Below are 5,878 nucleotides of genomic sequence, written 5' to 3'. Positions count from 1 at the left end.
GAAAACCACGAAGGTCGCACGGAAGCACTTCCGTGCGAACTGCGCGATTCGCGCAAGAGCTGTCAAACTCTGAATGTAAACAGAAAAGCACCACGTGCTTTTCTGTTGACAAACATCCAAAAGGAGTGTCTTAGAAATGAGCGAACCGAACTTCACCGGGTTCGGCCGAACTCGTTTTGACCGAACCCGGCAAAAAATGTTGCGGTACGCAACGTCAGGAGACAGTCACTGTCCAGGGTGCTGAAATAGTTAAACTGGTTCAGCACCCTGCACAGTGACTTCCGATCCCAATATACGTGAACGTGTAAAAAAAAAAAGTTCTGACTTACCGATAAAACACCTGGCTTCTTCCTCCAGTCTGACCTCCCGGGATGACAATTCAGTCCAAGTGACAGCTGCAGCCAATCACAAGCCAAGCACAGGCTGCAGCGGTCACATGGACTGCCGCGTCATCCAGGGAGGTGGAGCCAGATGTCAAGAGAGGCGCGTCACCAAGGACGCGTCACCAAGGACGCGTCACCAAGGCAACAGCCGGGAAGTTCTCGGTAAGTACGAACCTCTTTTTTTTTTAAGCAGGTTACTCCATATGGTGATCGGAATTCACTGTCGAGGGTGCTGAAAGAGTTACTGCCGATCAGTTAACTCTTTCAGCACCATGGACAGTGACTGACGTCGACTAGCCTCATCTCTATGATGGCGGCTGCGCGAAAATCACGCAGCCGCGCATCATACACGGATGACGCACGGAGCTGTCAAGTGCCTTTTGCGCACGCAAAACGCTGCGTTTTTTCCGCACGCAAAACGCACATGCTCGTGTAAATGAGGCCTAAAAGCTACAGCTCACCCCGCAAAAAATAAGCCCTCCCACTGCTTAGACAAAAATATAAAAAAAAGATATGTCTCTCAGAATGTGGCGAAGCAACATTTTTTTTTTAACAAATAGTTTTCTTTGTAAAAATAGTAAAATATATAAAAAACCTATAGAAATTTGGCATCACCGTAATCATATTGGGCCGCAGAATAAAGTTAAGTAGTCCTTTTTACCGCACGATGAAAGCCGTAAAATCGAAACCCAAAAAACTATGGAGGAATCCGTTTTTTTTCTAATTTCAATCCACAAAGATTTTTTTTCAGCTTCCCAGTACATTATATGGTACTATAAATGCTACCAATAGAAACTACAACTCATGCCGCAAAAAATAACCACCATCCTATTGACAGAAAAATAAAAAAAGTTATGGCTCTAGGAAGGCGGGTAGTGAAAAACATAAATGAAAAAGCAAAAAATGTCTCAGTCCTGAAAAGGTTAAAATAAGAAAGCAGCTCATACTTACCTCTCTCTTCCCAGACGTTCCTGCGCTGGGGGCTCCCGTCACCTCTGTTCTCAGTTTGTATACAGAGTGGCTGCAGTGGTGACATCACGTCGACAGTACATCACCGCTGCAGCTGCTCTGTATACAAGCAGTGAACAAAGGTGACGGGAGCCCCCAGCACAGGAACGTTTGGGTGGATTAATCTTTAGGGTATGTTCACACGCAGTAGCAAAATACGTCTGAAATTACGGAGCTGTTTTCAGGCGAAAACAGCTTCTGAATTTCAGACATTTTTACAAGTACTCGCGTTTTTCGTGGCATCTTTTACGGACGTTATTGGAGCTGTTTTTCAATGGAGTCAATGAAAAATGGCTACAAAAAATCCCAAGAAGTGACATGCACTTTTTTGACGTGGGCGTATTTTTACGCTCCGTCTTTTGACAGCGACGCGTAAAATGACACCTCGTCTGAACAGAACATCGTAAAACCCATTGCAAGCAATGGGCAGATGTTTGCAGACGTAATGGAGCCGTCTTTTCAGGCGTAATTCGAGGTGTAAAACGCCCGAATTACGTCTGAAAATAGGCCGTGTGAACATACCCTTATTTTAACTTCTCCTCTACTGCTTCAACAGAATTTATTCTTAATCCCTTTAACGTAATGTGCACAGGGTCTAAAACGGCAACAAATGGCAAATGTGCACTGTGGAGCAACTGAACAATGTGCCCATCTGCCATTTATTAGCATTCGTGCAGTGCCACCTTGGTGCCCATTTGCCACTTATTTCCCCTTTAGTTACATAGTTACATAGTTAGTACGGCTGAAAAAAGACACATGTCCATCAAGTCCAACCAAGGGAAGGGAAAAGGGAAGGAAAAATTTCTACACATAGGAGATAATATTTTTTTGTTCTAGGAAATTATCTAACCCTTTTTTAAAGCCATCTACTGTCCCTGCTGTGACAGCTCCTGCGGTAGGCTATTCCATAAATTCACCGTTCTTACTGTAAAGAAGCCTTGTCGCCTCTGCAGCTTGAACCTTTTTTTCTCCAGACGGAGGGAGTGCCCCCTTGTTTTTTGAGGGGGTTTTACAAGGAACAGGATTTCACCATATTTTTTGTATGTGCCATTAATATATTTATATAAGTTAATCATGTCCCCCTTAGTCGTCTTTTTTCAAGGCTAAATAGGTTTAATTCTTTCAATCTTTCCTCATAACTTAAATTCTCCATGCCCCTTATAGTGTCCTTATGTTCAGTGCCCCCTTGATGCATATTTGCCATTTACTGCCCCTTTAGCACCCTCTGTCACAGAACAACAATAAATGGACAATAAATGGCAAATGGGCATCGAAGGGGCACTGAACAGGATACTAAAGGGGCATTAAGCGGCAAATCTGCACCAAGGTGGCACTGAATCCTCTGCCCATTTGCCATTTTTAGACCCTCATCAGTGCCCCCATACAACCAAAGGCCCACAGTCTGACTGACCTGCTGGGCTTCTAAGTGCACTGCGTCCACTGATGCTGGTGGAACGGAGCCCTGGGGAAATAGCCAGAGCAGGACCGCATGGTAAGATAGTCTCCTCCCTGTCTTGCGTCCTGAGTCATCACACCTGATCATCACTCAGGACGTAAGATGAGGAGGGGGAGAGGGTGAACGGGGGAGCGGTAGTCGCGGTAGCCGCGGCAGCCAGTAGTGAGGTTAGTGAGTGACACCTGACCCGCTGGCGCCGCGAGCAGTAGCCGCAGAGCGGGAGAAATTCACCCGCTGGTGCCCCCCTTACATGGCGCCCGGCGCCCTTTGCGGCCGCACGTGTCGCACGTAGCTAAGGCCGGCCATGTATACAGTACACACAGTGTACCAGAAAAATAAAATGAGACCGCCTTACTTGGAATCCAAAGGAATCTTGGTACAGGTAAAGAGCAGTACAGAGCATGTTGTACCGTACTGCACTGCAGAGAGGCGCTACTATACAGCCAATCAGTGCATGCACTTCAGCAATAAAGGTGTTTTGCCAGTAAAATGCCCATGCTGATTGACTGGATCTTCCAGCCAATTACAGGCACTGGAGATCTGGACTGTCTGTGGCATTATATGTTGCATATTGTTTCAATATACAATGGCCCAGGATAGATCATTCTATGTCAAAACTATTGTAACCTCAGGCCATTGTAACTTGAGTGACTTCTTGCATATAAGTAACATACATCTTTTAGCTTTAGGTTCCCACGTTTTTTTGTATATGGTTCTTTATTTTAAACATGTTTTCTTTATTGAGTTTAATGTAATATAAATAAAATCATGTTTCAGAGAACTACAATATGGTTGCTTCATCTTTTGTTGTGTATTGGGGATCTCACCCTCACTTTGTCAAGCTTAGAGAATGTTTATCATGGATCACCCAGGACCAGTGGGACCTATGATGTCTTCAAGTCTGCCCAGCACTGATGGCCCCCATTGTTACCTGGACTAGCCACTCATACTCATGATGTCTAGTATGATGGCCTGGCAACCTGTCAGTCTCAGATTCAATCAGCTTCAGGCAAGTAAACTTAGGGCAGACAAGGGGCAAGGAGGCTTGGCCGAGCTTAAGTGCTATGTAAACCTTTAAACGCTGCTTTAAAAAAATAAATAATAATAATAATAATAATAATGCATAATATTATTTGAAACAACTTTGTTATTGTTTTTTTATTAAAAAAAAATATTACTTTTTCAGATACAGCTTCTATGTATCCTGGATACATAGAAGCTGTATCTTGCACTCAAACCAGAATCTGTCAGTTCTGCAGGACTGATGGTTTCGGTGACCGATGTCAGATGTGATCTATAACAGGTGAATCCTGTGTGTCAGAGAAATGCAGTACCCGCTGTGATCGATAACTGGTGGATCCACGTGGGACCTGCTGTCACTAAAGTAATCAGTCCTGCAAAGCTGACCAATTCGGGTTTGAGCACAAGCTACAGCTTCTATGTATCCAGGACACATAGTCTCCTGCTATCTGAAAAATCCCCCCAAAAAATTAATAAAAAACAATTGCAAAGTTGTTTAAAATAATATGATACATTGTATTATTAAAAACAAAAACAAAAAAGCCTTCAAAGGTTTACTTAGCTTTTAAGCCATGGCTTCCCCTATCTCTTGCTGACACATTTATTTTCAGAAAAATAATGTAGTTGCAGAACCTTGATTTAGTAGATGATAAACACCCTATAAATCCTTGCACTTTCTGGCAGTAGACATCCAAAAGTTTATAAATTTACCACCAAGTAGTTACAAAACCTAAGTTTATTAGATTGTGATAACCCCCCCCCCCCCCTGTATTGTCTACAGTTATAGTGTATTTACAAGCATCATTATCTTTGCTATTGCTCTTTTTGCTGCAGTTTTATGTAAAATGTAGCAAAAGAGCCACCAAAATGGCATGTGTAAATACAGTCTTAATTTTGGCTGCAAAATTGGTCTTCAGCCCAATTGCATTTAGAAATTGAAATATTTGTGCATTCAAATGTGAAAAAGAAGCTCCTCTGTAAGTGTCATAAGAACAATATAGGCACTGTTTATGGCAGCCTGAATTCTGTGAATGTCCAGATCTCCAGAATTAATTCACCTGGTTTGAGATTTAATTTTGGAGAAATTATGAGAAAAATAGGGGAATCGATAATTCCATTGTGTTCACAAAACGGCGAAACTGAGAAATAGGCAAATTGACTCGATCACCATTTATTCAGGCCAGATCTGGGCACAAAACTTCCCTCCATTCAGATGATGTATAGATCACAGTTGGTCCCCCCAGAGATGAAGAGAATCTCTTGGGATTTGGACCTCACTCTGCTGAAATAAAGGTAAAACCTGTGTCTAATGTTGAGGGAAATCCGCTGTTCTGCTAATGATAGATATAGGAAATAATTTTTATAATTTAATCTACTGTAGTTTTTTGTGTTTCTTTCAGTACTGATAGGTCCTCTTTTATTGCTTCCCGACATTTGTCGTTTCTGTACGTCATGAGTGGCGAGGTATTCCTGCAACATGTCGTATAGTTACAACAAGATAATGGCACGGGCTCAGAAGCTGCGGATGTCACCTGAAATTTACAGCTGACACCCTGCTGTAACGGCAGGGACCGGAGCTACCTCCGATGGCCACCATTAACCGCTTAAATGCCACAGTTAAAAGCAGACGTGGCATCTAAGTGGTTTATAGCCAATCGGCACCCCTGCGAAGCGATCGTGGGGTGCAAATAGCTGCTATGGCAACCGGAGTCCTAACAATGGCCTCCTGGTCTGCCAAGAACATAGGACTATTGGGCCCCATCGAAGGCGGATCCTAATAGGCTTGCTGTCAGTGTAAGACTGACCGTTGTAATTCATTGCACTACATAGGTAGAGCAATGCATTATAAAAGAGATCAGAAAGTTGGATCTTCAAGTCCCCTGCAGGGACTTAAAAGAAACTAAAAAAAAAATGCTAGAATTGCTACGTTTTTAGTCACCTTGCCTTCCAAACATTGGAATAAAAAGTGATCAAAAAGACACAAATATCCAAAATTGGTACCAATAAAAAT

The sequence above is a fragment of the Rhinoderma darwinii genome, chromosome 3, assembly GCF_050947455.1.
Source record: "Rhinoderma darwinii isolate aRhiDar2 chromosome 3, aRhiDar2.hap1, whole genome shotgun sequence".
In the NCBI taxonomy this organism is placed as follows: domain Eukaryota; kingdom Metazoa; phylum Chordata; class Amphibia; order Anura; family Rhinodermatidae; genus Rhinoderma; species Rhinoderma darwinii.
This window is presented reverse-complemented; position numbering follows the sequence as displayed.